At 35.0% G+C, this 20,958-nt stretch overlaps 1 protein-coding gene across 1 annotated transcript in view; it reads right to left on the minus strand.

The window, feature by feature from the left end:
• LOC150095634 (carboxypeptidase D-like) overlaps nt 1-20,958 on the minus strand; it is a 329,656-nt gene that overhangs the window by 198,581 nt on the left and 110,117 nt on the right. The gene's annotated exons all lie outside the window — the stretch shown is intronic.

The following is a 20,958-nucleotide window of genomic DNA, read 5'->3' on the forward strand; positions in this document are numbered from 1 at the left end:
CGTAGTCCTTAACGCAATACACTATTGTCTAAATATTGTAGGTTTAAAGAGCGATGTTTTTTTGAGTTATGGGAGAAAAATCTTACTCGCCCATGCTAGAAATCAACTAACTCTGCTGGAACCGGTTGAAGAAAAAGCCTTAAAAATTTCGTCTAGCCGGCAACTAGAATCGAACTTGGAACAGTCTTTCTTCAGGTAGCCTAGCACTATGGATGCAAAAGTCATTTGCACAAAATTACATTAGACTACCATTTCGCAAAAGTATTTTTCAGTTATAAACACATCACATCACATTTGAACCTTGCATTGCAGATGGCTCCACAAATCTGAGTATGCATCCCAAGCGAAAGATTTTGCATTCCAATTTCTTTCGAAATAAAGAATAGAGCTTTATACAAAGATAACGTCACAATGCCGAATATCTGCTACAACAGGTAAATGCAAGACAGATGATCTACGTGGAAGACAAAATATTGCGTTTTCGTATACTCTGGATGTTCCTCGGCCATACTGAACAGGTCAGTGTACTAAAACATATATGATTCCATAAAAGAGTCATTTCCCCATGTTGACTTTCGGCGGGATAAGGTTTAATTTGAGTATGCACAAGAAATTTCAATTAAACTTTGCTTCGTTATTTAATCATCGTAGATTAAGATTCTTGAACCCCCACCTTATATTGAGGTAGAAAATTTATCCAAGAATATATGGTAGCACAGAGTAGCTAGCTAACAAGAAGAATAGTTTGTTGCTTTAATTGAAATTCTCAAGCACACTTGTTATCAACAGCCAATTAAATCAGGGTATAAAAATGGAAAAAAAAAAAAAAGATTTTTCTTCTACAAGAAAAAAACCTGAAAAAAAGTTGACGTTCTTTTAAGGGTCAGAGGGACAGAAGCATGCATGGAAAATGTTTTTAAACGTATTTAAACAACCCAAAATATCAAGGAAAAAAGCTATGGCTTTCTTTTGGAGAGTTTCCACTTCTTTCAGACAGCAAATGACGCCATGAATAATGGAGCCAATTAAGAACATTAACTCCAAGCGTAGTTTGTTCAGTGTTAGTGAAATATTCTCCTAAATTACCAATACAAAGTTGAAAATTGCGCCATATTTCTGTTGAAACTTTTTTAAACGATTGCAATTTTTGTTTTGTTTTCTCATCCAATGAATATGAAGCGAACAGCCAATACTACGGGCATGAAAAGTTAGAAATTCTGTTAAAGTGCGGACCTCTAAAGCGCAGTTTCGAAATCCTATTTCTTAGCAACTCGTTTCCTTGACAAGTTAATGGACCAATATTTTGCACAAAAGAATCCAGAGAAGAGAAAAACGCCTACCATTTAAAAAGGCAATAGAGGAGGTTGGTTGGAACGAAGAATGATTTTAAAACGGTTTCTTGGTAGAATCATCCAATGCGAATGTTATATTTATATATACATACAAACGGTATATATACATACCGTTTATTAGACTCAGTATTTCAAGAAATAGAAACATTGAGTCGAGAAGAGCATACATCACAGTCGAACTTCAACACATACAGATATTTTGAAGGATTATAATGTGACTAAAACTAGTCTCCTGCAGACCGAGTTTGGAGGAAAAATAGCATCAAAGGAAAAGCAGAAAATTTAGTGCAAATTAATCAACTTCGATTAGCCTTCCGTTTTTCACCAATGGAGAATTTGAGACGTTCATAGTATTTATATTTTCATGAACTATTTCAATTTTAATATTTTAAGACGTTTTTCATTTGTAAGAATTTTGCATTGATATTGGCTGTTAGGTTGTGTCTAGAACAAAATTAAAAGAAAAAATCGCCAGAATTTTCAGAAGAAATGTATTTTTGCCTACTTGGCTATAAAATAATGGATTATTTATTATTATTTTTTTTATAATTCCTTTGAATAATTTTCATTAGCAAGTTGAATTCTTAGCTTTATGACAATCACACTTATGAGAGATTTCTAAACATATGGCGCATCAGTATATTGGATGAACTAAGGATTAGATAATATGAAAATCCCGCTTCACAGAGCAACAAAATCCTTTTCAAGATAGCCGATGCGCAATCCCACACCGAGCTATGAAAATTAATCTACCACCTATAAGGATGGAAAGCAGAGACGTTAACCACTAGACATATCAAGCTGACCTGTTTGCTATAAATCCATTTCATAATACTACTGGATTATGTGTAAGCTTTCTTGTTATCGTATTGTCCTGCACGGTTATACGGGTATTCTATATTCTAATCGTTTTAATGTTGGGTGGATGGCGATTGAATTTTAATTCAATAATAAGGAATGGTAATTTCTATTTTACCCCTGTAGAGATTGCATCACTGTATAGCACATCTACTTTACAGTAACACTAAAAAGAACCTTTCGAGTCCATATTGCATGCTTTTTTCAAATAAAGTAAAACACCACTAGATTATTTGCGAGTTATCTTTTTTTTTAATTACCCGGGTATAAATTTTGGTTATGCAGCCATTCCTTGATTTAAATGTAGGATGAATTGTTACTACATTTTAACTGGGCAGTACTAAAAGGGATCGATGGTTGGTAATTCTCTTCCACCCCTGTAGAAATTGTTTACCTGTAAAGCAGCTCTGCTTGCAGTAACAAAAAATTACAATTTTTTTAGAAATATTAAAATAATAACCAGCAGAAAATTATGAAAAGACCAATTAGAATGGAATGGAATGCGGTATGTTGTTCTTATATCGCAAAACCGTGGCACTTTTAAGATTCTAGGAATTCGAATAGCACACAGTTTAAAATTGATAAAATTGTTACCAGCAAATGGGAGACCACAATGGTAACTGGAGAGTGACAGAGAAAGATACAATTATACAGATATTCTCTCCTTTGACTGAAGTTCAAACTTTCAAAGTCCATTTTGGGAGAGGCACGCACAAATACAGTGGAAGCAGTTGTTATCCCTGAGAGAACATTATTTTGTAAACACTTCCTAAAAACACAAGCCAATGTTGAAATTCTGACATCCCACTTTGTTTTGTAAAAATTAAACATTAACTCAAGGATAGTTCCCTTGTGTGTTTGTTCCACCTTCGATTTGTTACCGACAGACCGAGAGGAGTCCAATCCAAATCGTATCATGCAACGAATATTTCTAAAACTGAAGCTGTGGAACTTTAACCTAAAAACAGAAATAAAATGGGGTGGGGGAGGAAGATGCTTATTAAATATTTGAAGTGACACAACTTACACTTGGTCTTCAGGACAATGTGGTCCTTTTGGCTTCACTAACCCTTCAAAATCTGTCATGGGTTAGGTTGCCAAAAAGTGATGATGTCTTACATAAAATGCATTCAATATAGTCTTTAATATTTCACCAGAATATGATATGAAAGATCCGAATGAATAAATGTTTTGATTTTGGTGATATTCCTCCAACTGTGATAAAATACGTGTTACAATATCAAATCCTCTTTTTCTGTGTTATATTTCCGGCCATGCTTTTCTCTGAAGATGGAAAGTTAAATCATATCGGTTTAACAGATAAAAAAAAGTGGAGAAGGGAATCTGTCTCTTTGTCTGTTTCTCACATCTAGACTCATGTCATAGAAAGAATTCAAGTAACTGATATTTCTAGAGCATTTGACATCACTAGGTATGGGAGTAATAGTCCATGTAAGTATACATTCTATGCTCTTTTTGCTAAATATTGTTCAAGTCCAAGCAACAACCGTCATCATCCACTTTCCCAATCCAGATTTTCTCCCATACGTTTCAGTTCATTTCCAACTGTACTCTTCACAAACATTTATTTTTTCCCTATATTCCAACAAAGGATTAAAACCTGAAAATATGTAAAAATTGCTTTTTCCTTTTAGATTTCTAAACCAGACACAATATTGGATATTAAAAGAACTTCTGTGAGTGGGATTACTATTTTAAAAAACTTACAAATTAAAATAACGTTAAGGTACATTTGTCTTCGCCTCATCCATCATGCACATCACGGAGTTGGATAACAACTTTCAAGCAAGTAAAAAATACATAAGATGAAAAGAACTAGTCGGGAATAGTGAAAAATGTAAAAGTTTGAAAAAAAAAAGATGGTGTAAAAGATTTCCTCAATGTTAAACTGGAATCGGATGAAGTCTATTGTGAATGAATGAAGTATGTATATTGTAAAATTAAGGATATGAATTTGATCACGTTGATACACTAAGAAATTAATTGAACAAAACAAAAGGGGTTAAAACATCTCTTGCCAAGAAATGGGCAAGGAACGAACGAAAAAAAGGGACTTTTCTAATGTATTTGTAAGGCTAGTCACGTAATGCTACAAGGGCAATAAAACCTTTGACTGTAACTGCCTCTGAAATATAATCTCGAGCGAAAATAAATCCGATAATTATGCCTTTCCTTAGCTATAATTAGCCTCCGATTCACTATTCATTCTGCAAATTAGAGCCAGAAAAATCTTCCTTTCTAAAGTTTCTGAAACTCTAAATATGAAAGAGGAATAATTGCCCTTGTCAGAGATGTCTTACAGACGTAAGAAGAGTGAGATACGGAGAGAAATGAGGCGTCAGATATTTCTTTCTTTAGCATTTAATAAGGACTTTATAAATTATTTAAGTACCTTGTGGTACAGAATTATAATGTTAATTATGTCGGAGGTGATTACATTTAATAGATAGGTCAGGCCAATGAACTGAACATTTATTATTCCTTTTAAGAGATTAAATTCTCCACACACGATTTCTTTTGGAAAGAGGAGATTATTTCTAAACAGAACATTATAATCTGTTCGTGAAGGGAAAAATCAGTGAAAGAAGGCAAATATTTTTGCTACACTTGCCTCATTCAACGCCATGAATAAAACAGACTTAATTTGTGCACAATTCTTATTCCGAAAAAGACGAGAGATGGCTCTTTTTAGTAAGGTTTCAACAAAAGATTTTCTTAACCTTGACAATTAATATTCATGTCGCACTTACTCAAACTGCTTTCCTTAAATTATTAGCTCCAGTCTCATGTTTCTATTTGCATGATTTTGTCATTGTCAATGACCTACATTCTCCTTCATTTCCCGTGCATTTTCATCAATCATCAGTCATTTGGAATGGTTCTCTATTGTTCGAGAAAACAACAACATAAATGCTCAATGAAAATCTAGAGAAGCAAACAAATTGGGCGCTCGTTTCATTTTTGCTGTCAATAAGGCAAAAGCTTGCAACGCTCCATCTCAAGTCTAGGTAACAAATACCTATTAGCATTGCAAAAACGTTATGCCAAACCTCAATGATTCCATTGCATGGCCTTATAATAATGAGTGGCTATAGCGTACACATGCTGCCTGCTAATGAAGATGAGCTAAGAGTCTTACTGGACAAAAGAAATCAACGACGCCAGCTGGGACTTTAATAACTTACTCTATGTCTGCCCTTTGCCCAACTAAGTGTCAAATTATTAAGCCTACTGAGTAAAACCGATATAAAGAACACCATTCAGAGAACTAATTTAGGAAGAAACGGTCCCATCCAAGTTACTTTGTTGGGCCAAGTAGCCAGTATTCCTTCTCCTAAAGATGATGAGTGAGAGACTCAATTAGCTACATAGTTAACAGGAGTTCATCTACACACTTCGATGATCCGTATGAAGGATATATTCAATCCTGACTTGATTTTGCTGGCAAGTTTTCAATTCTAGTTCCACTGCAGTTAATAATTGGTACTGTATTTTATTATCGCATCATTTTTATCTCGAACATTATCCATGTTGATACCCTACCTGAAATATTTATTGCCAAAGGGCTTTATTTCTTTCTATTCCTATTGTGAAATAGAAAATTTGGAATATCCGAATGATTTGGGTGTGCTTTAAAAAATCTTCACAAATTACAAAACGGATAGATACGTTGCGTCAAGTACCGCAGAGTCACCATACACCTCTAATTGTATGTTTCTGTAAATGCTATCTAGATTGACTCGTCTTTCTCTGCTGAATTAGATGTACATTTATTTAGTAAACAGAATCAGATGTAGATAGCATCAGTGATGCCGAAGAGATAGTTTGTTTTTTTTTCTAATTTTTTCCTTGAATGTTAAGTTCAATGGTTCGTCACGGCCAAGTAACTGTTTCTTCGAAACCTAATTAGTACTATCTAATAGGACGGTTAACCCTATCTACCTAATGCACTATGGCTGTCGTCCGCGCGGTTAGCCTAGTGGCTGTGCGCTTCACAACCATACGCCTGGGGAAGGAATGTCCTGGGTTCGATTCCCGTCGCCGATGTGAGGAGCTTAAGGATCTTCCTCAGCCATAGCCAAGTTAGCCGGTCTTGGGCGTGGACAGCAGGGTTTTTCTCCCCAGTTTATCTGGGGTTTTTCATCCCGCAAGCAGCCAAACCGGCCCAGTGAACACACACGGATCTACAGCCATAAATACTTAACCCCCAGGAGGTGGCTCAACTCGCCCCAATAGGGACGGGGGAGAAAAGGGAGGAAACTCCATATGAATAAATAACTATAGTTGTCAATGGCGTGCTCTTGAAGCTGGGTTGCCTGTTTGCGAGAAGAAAAATAATTGTTTCTGTGAGGAAAATCCAGCCACCTCCGTGTGAGACCGGCTAACGCCTTCAATTAAAATATCCTGTTCGAATAATGAAAATAATTTATATCGATTTCAGATTTCTAATTTCAATAAAGGATTTGGAAATTTTCTAGTTATATTATTACTATTTAGTTGAACAGACAGACAGTATCAGCGATCTTATTTTATTTACGAGTATTGAACTATAGCACTCTTTAGCATGGAAGTTTACAATTTTTTCAGCTTATTTCTAAAAATGCTGCAGTTATTTACATCTAAAAGTGTTCCTATTACGGTGTGGAACTCTCTCCAGAAGCTAAGATTTTCAAATCTTTAAGGAGATTGGTTTTTTTTTTTTTCATATGCAGTAAAGTATTCGAAATAACCCAAGTGTGTATGTGAATGGTATTAAAAACAAAAATGTTGGTATTGAGAAGACTTTATCTACGTTCGCATTTCTTTCAATTAATTTCTAACGACAATATAAGAGAAAATACGACTCAGAAGTTCTTTTAAAAACCTTTCCAAGATAGAAAACTAATTTCAAACAAAAGTACTGAAAAATGTCTTTCAGGTCTAATACAGAGATTAACGGAGCTATATTATTGCTTTTACTTTATACCTGGAGTGCTCAGGCTTTTATCCCACTTGATGGATTAGGTTTTACTTAATGCTGTATCTTTTTCCTTTCAGTCCCCTCTGGGGATATCTAAGAAGTTCGCGCCCTAAGGAATCAAAGAGGAACCTAAAGAAAAGAGAAACTGCCAAAGAGGGACACATAAGGTGAGCTACAATTCATAATGGAAGTGCGTCAGCAGGAATCATAATCCTCTTTGGTGCCATATCTGAGAAGCGGGTCAAGTTATTTGTAGAGGACAGGGTTTCCTCCTTCCACGTGTTACCGTAATGAAGTCGGGAAGTCCGCCTTTGTGTAGACCGAGGAAGTTTCTGATTTCTCTGTTCATCCACTAAAAGAACCAGATGAACTGAGCGAGCAGCGTCAGAGGGCGACTTTATTCCGTAAGCGATGCTCTATTTCACTTGGTCACTGTGCATTTAGGAATCGGACAAGACCGAACTTATAAACCACAACACTTGCTTGTGCAGCGAGGCATCTTTTCCATGAACGAAGGGGGAAAATCGGATAGGGAAGGAAGAGGTGGCGCTACATCGCTCTTTCTTCCATTTCTTGGGAGATTTGTAGTTTTTTTTCCCTCCGCAAAAAATATTTTAAGGAATTGAAAAAGAAATTTTCTTTGCATTTCGTATTGAATTTCTCAGTAGAATTTAAAAATATTTTTCCAGATATATCACAATTAAACTGCAAAATATTATTTGCAATAAGAATTTGATAAAAAAATATGAAAAATATTAACATTCACTTTATAGTATGTTCCACATTTAGATTTTAGTAAGTTTTTATAATTATAATTTTTCTTCTTAGAAAAATTAGTATTCAAATCAATCAAAACCAAATTTCAAAATCAAATTTGAAAAAAAAAAAAAAAATAGAATTACGTTCAATACTATAATTCCAAGCTTCAAATTCATTTCAATAATGTCATTACGGATAAATAATTCTAAAAGATTCTTGACCTCGTCTTGCAGCGACATCTATGAACTTTGTTGTGAATGTGTTGCTATGGGACTGGATTTGAGATCGCGCAGATGGTATTTAAGCAGTGAAATAAAGGGGGGGGGGAACAATCACTTTTCTTATGCTGACTGGATTTTAAGTGTTGATGATATTAAAACAAATATTAATTTTTGTAAATATATCCGCATTGTTTAAATAAAACATATCCCAATTTTATTTGGTAGTTAGGGTAAGATTATGTGTTATCGAATTGATATCACGTAGTCTTAAATTTGCCAATCGGAAAAATATTTGAAGATTAAAACTTGGTAAATTTATCTCGTATTAAACACTAATCAACGAAAAATAAAATGTTCACTTCACAATAAACGTTTGCGTTGGGAAAAATAAATTAAATATATCGTAAGCAACTTCTCTAATTCGGTTTACTTGTTTGTAGAAGGTATTTAAATATTTTAAAATAAGTTTTGAATTGAGAAAATTAATAGAACTGCATCAAAATATTTCTCGACACTTCCTTTTCACTTTCAACAAAATCATACATCCCCCCCCCCACACCCAAAGAGTGTTATGGACCAGTCTTTACATTTGTCAGTATGGTAACTACCAAAATTGCCTCAAAGCAAAAGAAACCAAAAATGCTAACCGTTATAATCAAATGAAGAATTTGTCTTTTGAAACAAAAGAATGGATTATGAACTCTTAGCAGGAGATAAAAGGACGGCACTACTTTCTCTTCTGAAATCAAATTACTGTTCTAAGCGAGTGAATTAAGAACACCATTTGCTTTGTTTTCAAGTGTGAGACAAACAATAGCAAGCTATTTCTAGAATAACGAGTTTAACGGCAGTTGTTTGCCTTTGTTTTAAGACTGTGAAGTCGTCAGTGGAAACTGTTAAACTAGAGAATAATTAAATATGAAAATTCAACTGTTGGAGTTAGATTGTGATGTGCCATGTTTCAGTTGTTTTAATTTTATGCTATCTCGTTCCCACATGAGGGAAAAAAAGCCTTTAATAGATGCTAGGTCATTTCCACACAGCATACATTTTCTTCCTGATGACCATATGTGAATTTTCTAATGTCTTGCGATCCAAAGATTGCCAGCTACTTCTCTATGGAACAAACACCATTTATTTGCCTTCGACATGTAAATACATATTTAGAGTCAGAGTTTGTCCCCGTTTTGAGATCTAATCCGTTTGACTGTATTTGGAAATTTCCTCCGATTTTTGAGGTCCTTATTTCGTATATTATTGTTACACCTTCAAATGTTTCTTAGTGTTCTCATCTCAGTGGTTTCATTAGTTTCTCTAATTTTTGTAGCTGCTTCAGATGGGAGGCGAAGACTACATAAATATATCCAAGTCAACACAGGAGGCGTTTTCTCTGGTTGGGTTAGCAGTTCGCCAGAGAATGTTAAACCAAACTGCTCAATGGAAGTGTTGGAATCTTGCGAACAAAGTAATTTTTTTCCCCCAGAGGGTTTGATAATTTCAACATTTTTTTAAATATGTTTAGAAATTTTTTCCGATTTAAAGAAATAGAATGCTTTGTTTTTAAATTAATATCCAAAAATATTAAAAAAAAACATTTTACTCTGACTTGATTAAAGAATTAAGGGATGTGCCGAACTGATCCCCCTTTCCGTTATGCACAAACTATTCCTTAACTGAACATTAGCTCGGCAACCAACATTTTAAATTAATAAAGGAGATGAACTATCAGCAACTGTTTTGGGTAACTTCAAAGCTAAGTAAAAACTATCATTACGTAGGGGAAGCCACTAACTCCTCTGAAATCGTAGATACTCCCTAACTCAAGAATTCTTAGGTTGGAATACTACTGATTAATATTCTCATGCCTTGCTATTTTCTTACGATTCCTCACGAGCTTTATGATTTTCTTTATTCCTTCCTTTTTTGTTACTCCATTTTCTTGTTCTGAATTCTTCATGCTTTCTTCATTTTTCTTTGTTATTATCATTGCATTTTTAAATATTTACTTCTTTTTTTACGAGTGCTTTTTTTCCTTTTTCATTCGCCTTTTCTATTTGAGCGCAAACATTCGCATTGAAGGGAAAAAAGTGTGCGAGAGTGTCAGAGATATTTCCAGCGAGAATTTCAGTAGCGCAAGCAGACTGAGAAATTACGTAGCGTATGGCTTCCGCACTCGTTATCACGGAGTCGGCATATCAGCGGCAACCCCGATTATCAAAATGCCACACGAAACGAGGAGTCGAGATTCATGGGAGGTAAGAAGAGATGACGGAGGGAGGAGGAAAAGAAGCGAAGGATTCACCTTTTTCCGTAGGTGAAATGCACTGTACGCGTGGGATGGTGTACATGTGGGAGCACAGGCGCATACAAGAAGGCAATGCTTACATCTTCAGGACAAAAGATTCGTCAGCCGGAACGTTCCCGCCAATAAAAGAGCGCGTTTTATGTACTAAGAACAAATAATGTTTAAGTGCCTCTTCCGACGAGTCCCAGTCGGATGGTGACAACAAGCACCTGAAACCAATCACAGTTGGAGATACACAAGGCATTTCCCCGAGCGCCCATTTTCCACCCCATTACGTGTTTCCTACTGAAGCAGACTGAAGATAGGAAGCAAAACACTAACTTTTACCTCCCAGGAAAACCTCTGTTAGTGATGTAATAAAGAAATATGATAAAACTCATTCCAAGAGGAGGAGGAAGATACTTCTCTCTACATCATCTACAATGCATGATTTATATCGGAGGATACAAAACTAAAGAAGAAACTACTGACGAGCTAAAATCTTTAGGTATATGTACATGAAAATGCGATATACATCTTCTGGAAAAAATTCTCTTTTCCTTACCACCAATAAATTCCCTTACTGGTTCGAGAGAGTGCAGAAATAAAGTGTTCAGAGTAAGAGAATTAGATTGTCTAAGTCCACCAAAGAGGAGGTTTGTTTCAAGTAATTTGCTTACTTCTGTAACGAATATGGCATAGTAAAACCGTTAATGTCAGTGCATCGTTATGGGAATCCGTAGCTCAGTCGGTATAGACGAAGCCCTTTGGTCGACTTGAGTTCGATTCCCGTTCATGATGTGAGGAACCTTTATCTAGTCTCCTTAGACTGAAGGTAACTTGGCTGGTCTATCTCGGTCTCATACGGAGGTAAAGGGTTTTTTTCACCCAGAAACTCGGGTTTTTCGTCCTTCAAAACAGCCTGTGAACACAGATCTGCAGTCATAAAATACATACTTAATCTCCTCACTAGGAGAGCTCAACCAGTCCTAAGGAACGGTCGAGGAAGAGGGGGAAACCCCCACACGAATAAAAAAATAAGAATGCATCGCTCGGTTACAGTGTAGAAAATTGTCACATATATTAAATTCTGCATAGAGAATGAATTCTTTGGTTTTCTAATATGTAATAGTTTCTAATATTTTTCTGATACTTGGGGTTATTTTTAGATTTCTTAAAAATTGCAAAGACGGCAATCATTAAAATGATTTTTTACTAGCAGTTGACAATGATTTGTACACAAACTGCTTCTGTAGTCTTTTTCTCCTCTCATTTATAACAGCCGTCAGTTGGAAACAATTTTCTCTTCCCCCAATCCAAATAGTTCCTTACTTCTCAAGAGTATATTGAGAAAGCTGGCGATGCTGCACCAATGGCATCTTAATGTGGCAAGATGTAGGGGATTTGCGAAATTAAGAATTCCTGTACGGTAACCTAAATTTTCCGTAGCAATTCTAGTGGAAGAAATCACGTGTGCAGGAAGGATGGTTGGAACCGAAGGTCATCAGCGATGGTGCAGTCTGGGATATGCAAATACCATTTTGAAATATTTTAAATTTTCTTGTAAGCTTATTACATCAATAAGTGCGCTCTGCAGCTCATGCAGAAACCTCTGAAAATCATATCGGAGTTACAGCCACAACAACAGGGATGGAGGTAAAGTAGAAATTAAACATCGTGGACCGACCGAAAGAAAAATCCATTAATACCGGGGGACAAACCAGAATAAATTCATTTTGTATGCAGATATGGGTTTAAGTAAGAACTGAGATTACATATTCGTAGGGTAAAGCACTAATTACCTGTAAGGAACTTTTTGGTGTATTTTGTCTATTCTCGTAGAAAATATTGAAACTCAATTTTAATTTTACGGACGGTTAGATCCTTCTTTATGCATACGTCAAGTGAAAAGATGGGGAAGTTTGAAATTGGAGTTCATTTCTAATCGGAATGTTAAATACTGATTGACGTTTCGGTTACGTACTTGGGAACAAATTGCCTCAAGGATTTTATTTAAAATTTCTCTACGGTTTCTAGTTTAATTTAAGTAGGCAATGAACTGTCGTTTTCACTGGTTCGAAAGTTAACGATATGAACTTGTCTTCTTGCAATGATCGTTACATTAGGCATTACTACCGGAATACTAAGCGACAGTTTCTTCAGGTATGTCGCTAACTTCAAATCTGCTATCTTGTACGCTTCATCTAACTGGTTTAATTCGACTACAAATTCTGAGGAGCCCTTACACACATTCTATTGAATGTATTACAGCAAAATCATATGCTCCTATAAATCAATGGCATGTTAACATCTAGGAAAAATGAATGGTGAGCAACTTGGGCTGCTACCAATTCATAAAGTTCAAACGCCTAGGGCCGACCAGGTTGGCCGAGTGGTTAGCATATTCGCTCTCCAAACAAGAGGCTGCTGGTTCAAATCCCGCCAAGGGCATGGATGTTTGTAATTGTCCTACTAACCAATTACCATATGTATTGCTGTGACTTGGTGCAGTATGACCGTTGATGTCCATGCGCCATAAAAATCAAATTCCTAGGAGAATTTTCTACGGAATCAATTTAAACACATGAAATATAGAATTCGATTTATTCCTTTTGAAGATTTGTAAATTTACTATTTTTTTTTCCAGGAAACGTTATGTTTTTAAAAAAAAAATTGTGTTCAAGTTAATAATATTCAAAAATATACACAATGAGTGACATCTGGAGGCCTTTACTGACGACTGATACAAAAAGAAAACACCAAAAATTATTTGCTTTGGTGTTTTTAAAATAATCTTTGACTTATGGGGAGGGGTCGATAAACCCTTGACAAAAATCGAAGCCAATATGCTATCTTTATTACCTTATTATTATTATCTTTATTACTAAAAGCTGCTTATGCGTTGTTGAAAAATATTTAAAAATATATCGATGAGATGAAATAGAACTAGTCTACAAACATTACCGAACTGGAATACTAAATGGATATTATATTCCCGCGATATACGAGCATATAAGTAAAGAAAAATGTATTTTTTTATTGCAAAGTAATTTTCTCCTTCCCATATGCAACGTCAGATACATTGGATTATGCTGAGACGTGTTGCGCTCCCTCTATATCCAGTTATATATCCTTATATTATTATTAAACGTTTTATTCTGTGTAGAACAGTACTAATTTGTTGTACAACAATCTTGGGTAAATTCTCGGATTTATTGGTTTACAGGAAGCAAAATAAAACCTTCTCTTACATAGCTGTAAAAAAAGATTTATGACCTGTCATACAGTTCAAAATATCGAACTGTATCGCACTTCTGATTCGAATCAAGCCAAGCTCCGGAGTGCAATAGATTTGCTACTGATGTGAACAGAAGCCATTTCTGCCTGGCCAAGTCATCCATCTCATAGGCACGGCACTCAGCCCTCTCACTACTATCACGTTGTTCATCTATCTCATGCAGTATCTGATCATCTGACATCTTTCATACATAAACACATGGAAAACTATTCATTTTCTGCCAAAACTTCGAATTTCCCATTTGTCACTCTTTCAAACTGAAGCCCGCCAGGGGTATTTTTTCCCCTTCACATCACCTCTAGTTTGCAACCTTTAATTAAATCTATTTTAAGACCTGAAGGTGGAGATTGTTTAGTTAGTGCCGAAAGGCATTGACAATAGTATGGTGTGACCACAATGCAAGTTGCTAGCAAGCATTTATAGGGTTCCTCCATTCTGAAGGGCATCAATAATGACTCCCATTTTTTTTTTTTTTATTTGTCAGACTTGTGTTAAAGTTGATTATTTTTAGGCTATTTACATCAATATAAAACTGGGATATGACGCGTTCTCTGGATTATATCTTTTGCATTACCATGGGAGTGTTTCGTCTCATTATTCAACAACTTAAACCAGATTTCTAAAGAACTATTTAATGAATGTGAATATTTATCCACTACTTGCCAATTACAACAAAATGTGATAACTGCTTGAGGGAAAAAGGAACGGGGGAAATTTTAATGAGCACGCGCCTAAAAAAACATTGAACTTAACAATTTGTAAAAGACATCATTAACAGACTTCGAGGTTGACGGTGTAATTGGAAGGGGGGGAGATGAGATCGGATGATTAATCAATACAACGTGGTGTGAATACCACTGCATCTCTGTCTTTTTCTCGCTTCAGAATAGAATCAAAGAATTGGTCTGCACAGTAGTTTATATTAACGTGCAACACCACCCTGGACCGTTAACATTACAATTAACACATTTTAACTGTATCCAAGTCAAAAGTGAACTATCTTTGTCGTTCGTCTGCCAACCCATTTGTCAGTGCAGGAGATGACTAAAGAGATTAGACTAATTAATTTCAACTTCAGACTAAGATCAGTCAGTAGATTAACTACAGTTGTGTTTAATGAGAAACTAAATATTTCGGAATAATCTCGAAACCAATGTGCTGAGAAAACAGGTGTTCTTGCCAGTTGTTACAAATTCACAGAAAATATGTTTAAGTGGGAAAGCAATCGAATTACATGATTTGTTTAATTCTAAATACTAAGAAATATTTGTACGACGATCTTTTTTTATGATAATGCATTTAAACGGCAAAGAACGCTAAAGAATCGGAGTACCTTCCTGCGTTCAATACAGTTACAAAGGCTGCAATTTTTTAAATATTTTTGACTGTACTGAGGGAAAAACATTAGCAATATCGTAAATGGACATTGAAAACATCAGAAGAGAAAAAAAATCAAAGACAAGCTAAAAACAGAAAAAAATTCGATTGCGAGGTGGAAAATCAACTGAAAGAAAAAGTCAAAGCCTATGAAATCAATGTTAATACAAGAGGAAAGTTAAAATTCGCTAAATGCAAGGAGCGATGCAAAAACATGCCTTACAGCGTGAAGTTGATAAGTAAAGAAGTGAACTAAAAGAAAGAATGCAAGCAAATTTGTTGTGGTAATGAAAGAGTGTGATGTCAAAAAAGACCGAAATTTGCGTCGAATTTATTTAGGCCTTAAGTATGGTTTGAACATGAATTACTTCATCCCACTAAATAGGCTTTTATTTTTTGCGATAAGAAATTGGTGAACTCATCATTGATTTAAGAATATTCTTCCAGTTAAGACGATGATTACTTTGACGAACTGGAGTTTACAATATTCACCTTACCCTTCTTATTTCTTTCTAAGACTTCCCAATGGCTCAAATTTGAAAACTGGGATTCATCAGCATTTTCCCCCTGGGTGTGCATGGAATTAAAGGCGATAAGCTCATAGAATTCAATTCACTAAAAATCAAGATGAAATGACAGCACACATTTGCCTCACTCTGCACCTATTAATAGGTGTTTGAGATCAAGTTATCCAGCTTTCCATTACTTATCTCAGCAGATGTAGCAATTACTAACTTGCTTAAAGTTGTCGCATCTCCGTACCATCTGGGAAGGCTCGGATGCTGAATATGTGAAGTAATTATCCGGAAATTACGTAATGCGAGCATTCACTGGAAGTAAACGCTGAATCGAGGCTGTAAATTTTGGAGAAGTGCCCTCATCAAGACTCTTAAAGAAATGCGACTATATTGATGTGCCGTTAGAAAGGGGGATTAACTTATGGGAAAAAGTACGATGGATAAGTCCTCCTGCCGTATTAAAAATTCAGTGAGCATCCTAATGAAAGCGGGAGAGAGCGCGCATCTGAGGAATAACCAATGCAAAGTGAGCTCAGTCATGAGCACGCAAAAGATTGTGTCATTAATCTGAGTGGTATTAGAATCTTAACTTCGCTGTAGGATTGTTTAAAAGAAACAAACATATGGCCAATCGTTGATTGATAATTTAAATTTGGAGTGAAAATCATAAATAATGCACATTCATTTTAAATGGGCAAACTCAATTCTTATCACTACATCGTTGGGCATTTAGATGTCAGTCTGTTCATATTTAACCCAATATGACAGCCCTGCTTAACGTTGCCTCCTTGTTTCCACTTGATAATGCTACTTAAATCAATCAAGCTAACAACTTAACAGGGCATGATCGCGGACTGCATGCTAGTAAATGAATTCAGACTAAACTTCATACGTATCTACAGAACCTCTTCGTGTGGAAGATATTTCGTCCTAAACTGACTATGGCTGAAATTGATCATGAACAATATATCAGCAGACACATATATTCGGTGACAATTGTTAAAATACATGACACTGTTTGTTTCAGGCATCTTTATGAACTTCCAAAATTGTAAATTAATCTACTGAAATGAATAAATAATATCATCTTATTGCACGTCATTTAAACCCTTAAGCATGCAATATAATCCATGTTTTCTTCTTCTTCTTCAATGTACTGATCATAAGTCGTATTCTTGGAATAGATACACGTAAAGGCAATATAATAACACAGTGCATCTGTTATATTCTGAACCAGCGTAACAAATATACGAGGATCATCTCGATAGTTCTGTACACCTCGCATGCGTGACTTATGGCATGGCGTAATAAAAACCACCTTCACGTTAGTTGTAACCCACACGAGCTAGTCTGTGATCGTTTTATGTTTCTGGTGTTCTTGGTTTATTTTTGATTCCTTTAAATCTTTCTTTTCAAAAAAAGATTTAGTGGAAATACTGTATTGTTTGCCATCGTCGTGCGTTTATAAAAAAAATTCAGGGGATAAGGCCCATTCTTGTCATTATTGTGACTATACAAACTGGATCCAGTTGATAATCGATTAGTTTCCAACACGATAATAGTTGAAGTGGATTGAATCTACCAAAATTTAATTACAATAACGACAAGAATGAACATATTTTTTTCTCCCAAAATTTTCGCATCGAAACATATACAATTTTTACTCTTTCCAGTTGAGGATTCCACTGATGTTTATTTTAAGCATAAGCTACAAAATTTCAACAAAAACATCATAACTGACTAATATGCATTAGCGCCATCTAGCGAGAAAGCAAAAGTGAATTTAATATCAGCATAAATATTCTACTAAAGCATCATCGGAGTATTATACATAACATTGATTACATGCTCATAAATCAGATGCTGATTGATGAATCACTAAACATACAGATACGTACTAAAGCCAGCCACTTAGAGTAGATTAAGATTAAAACCAACGCTAAACTATGGAACGATAGTTCTAGCAAAAGAAAAAAAAAACTCTTCCGCCAACACAAGATGATCAAAGTCAGGCCTCATGTCATTTTTTATGCTTCTCTTATTATCTGATTTCTTTTCCAGACACAAATAAGAAAGGCGTCCTGGAAGAAGACATGGATGTCGGTGACAGAGATATACGACCCCAGCTAGCTGAAGGAAGCTCGAGCATTCTGCCTTCACTTCTACAATAATGACAGCCCACGAAAGATTGCAGCTAACCTCTGCTAGGTGTCGCTTTCATAAGTAGACAGGATTGCGTGTGGCATTCGCTGACTGCAGACGAGCTTTGATTATCCACACAAGGGAAAAAAGCAATATAGCGTTTTGGAAAGTGAAAAACTGTTTATTATTACAAGACGCTGGAAGTAAAGCTGCGGGGAGCAGAACTTCATTTGTTGAAACAATAATCTGAGCCAAATTTTATTTGCAGTTTACTAATATTTAAACTCAGGCGAAACCGTTAGAATACCGCGTATGGTTCCAATTGCCTTTCTCATTAGGATACTAACAGTACAATCGCCTACTGCATCATAAATCCCTCATCTACAGTTAAAATACGAGCATTTAAGTTCTTTTTATGTATATTATCAAAGCATAAATAATTAAAAAAATAAACTAACGTTTGTCATATACATTGAAAACATTATTTAGTCCGATATATATGAACGCAGACTTAAGTAATTGTAATACCACCAAGAGAGAAAAAGAGAAACTCCAGCTACATTGTAAGTTCCGCTTTTATCTACCCTAATCGTATATTCGAAAATGTACCGTGTTGCCAAAATTCTATGACTATCCCCATCTTGAGGATGGTGCGAATGAACCAAAAATTGAGTTGGAGTTTTGGAAGGATTCCAAATTTCAATGACATAGGTTCACAGCCAGAGTATAGGTATAACCTGTATGTATGCCGAGGCAAAACGAATCTAACTTGTATCTAAAAGCGTATTAACTATGTAGCATTAAGATTAATGTCATTAGCAATTTGAGAGTTCCGAAGAGGACAAAGGTTCATATACACCATCTATTGCTACTTTTTATTAACATTCTCATTGTGCGAAAGTCGATTGAACTGTATTTGAAAGTAGGATGTTCAGAGATGGGAATATTGATAACTTTGAATCTGCCGATACTGTTCACAAAGCAATTTGTCATACGAAATGAATGTTAGTAAAAAAAAGTAAGAGTGAAGCCAGGTGGCACTACTTTATATTTGCAAAAATCAAATGCAAACATCCATAAAAACATTATTGATAACGTCTCCAAACTACTTTTACTCATCATCCCAAGGTTTTTATAAATGCACGAAATAGCAAACAATATCGTATGCACAAATATTCCGAGCATCTATCTTTGTCATTTATTTGAATTTGGACTACGTTTCTCATACATTACGATTTATTAATATATAAATTAGTTATAAAATTTATAATGAATTTATATATTATAAATTCAACACTATTTACAGAAATGAACTCTTGGTTAATCTATGAGAAAAACAAAAATTTGATAAGATCAGAAATGAAAAAAAAATACACAAAAATTGTACCTTACAACTAGTAAATGAATGGATAGCAAACAGGAAAAAGAAATGGCAAAAGCATGTCAACAGGATGCAAAAGAAAGAACAGATGAATATAAAAATGGAAATCAAGTACTATAAGACCAGTTGGGATACCAAGAAAATGTCGGAAAGATGGATTGCAATAAACATTTTCGCAGTAGATCTACGACCTAAGGAGAAAGATATACCACTTGTTATCGTCTTGTGGTGTGTAACAAACACTACAGAATGTTTAATTGTTCATTCTTATAATAGAGAAATATTTTTATGGAGTACTATTGGAACAATAATATACGCATGTAGTATAACAGCGCCACCGAATTTGTTGGCACGATCGCTGTTAATGTGAAGCTATAATTCATTCTTTTCATTCGGTATTCTCAATGGACATGCAGGGTATCCCTTATGGCTTTGCTCAGCGCTGCATTTGGAGTTGATAACCTGACTTTTTAAGTCTAATGTTCACGAAGGTTAGTCTAATTACTGAACAGGCTCCAACAATAATGACTGCGTTAGTTTGGCAATTGTAATTAAAGAGATGGCACTCGGTAATCGACAGATAATGCTCTAACAAAATTTTCAGCTTTATCCGTTAATCAACCACTATGACAAAACTGGTCACAACATTTCTGTATTATGTTCACATCTCGTTCATTGGAATGGAATGTTCTCTGTTAGTAAATATCCATTAAACTAGTTTTAAACTAATGTACATATAAACAGGGCAGGAAATTAGGCTATTTTATAAACAAATAACTGTGACGTAGTTTATAGTAAAATAAAACTACATTGAAAAATGATTCATCTTTATTAGTATTATAATGGGTAAGAAGGATTCTTTGATTTCAGGAGGATGCTCAAAAAAGCTTGACAAATCCTGCTGTAGAGCGAGCAATGCTTCCCAAACTTCTGAATGTCAGGGCCCCTTTTTGAAAAATTAAAATATTTCACGCCCCCCCCCCTCGAAACAAAATCGTAATATAGACGTATATTATTATAATATTTACTGTATTTATATTCAATACAAAACATACACAGTGAATATTGCAAAAATCAAATGCAAATATTACATTTTTAGCATCTTACATACACATGACACATTATCTCATATTTTTATATAGATAGATATATCGTTATTGTACATTTGTAGTACAAGCACATGAAACGTAAAACGATTAGTAATAAAGAAAGAATTAAAAATATAAAAGAAGTTTAATAACAATTTAATGTGATGGATGTGTTTCAATACTGCTACAACAATATCAGGTGAAATATTTGAAACTGCAATTCTTAGATTTCCGCTTTGAAATGAAACTTATATGAATAAGCATATATTTACTAATATTCATTAAGCGCCGAAATACGCAGGAAGCAAAATCTGTGAACCCACACCAATGTGTGATTTTTTTTCCCATTAAAATATAAAAAATAACAGAAGAAATAATAAAAATTAAATAAGTTTCTTTTAAGATAAAAAAAATCTACTTAGTCTTAAAACATTTTCAATTTGTTTTCATTATTTCACGGCCCCCCTCAACAAAACCTACGGTCCCTAAGAGAGCCGCGGCCCACAGTTTGGGAAGCGCTGCTGTAGAGGACCCGTGATTCTAGTGGTTTTGTTTCTTTCAGTCCTTTTTGTTTTCTGATCGAAGTATATATCCGCCCTCTATAAATGTAACTACTGAATAAACAATGAGGAGCATGTTTGATTTTAGTATCAGCGATGACTGTTAGAGTAAAAAAGGGGAGTTTCTTCTCATCTCATG

This window comes from Typopeltis vanoorti, chromosome 20 (assembly GCF_054136105.1).
Source record: "Typopeltis vanoorti isolate ZY-2024b chromosome 20, IOZ_Tvanoo_1.0, whole genome shotgun sequence".
NCBI lineage: Eukaryota > Metazoa > Arthropoda > Arachnida > Uropygi > Thelyphonidae > Typopeltis > Typopeltis vanoorti.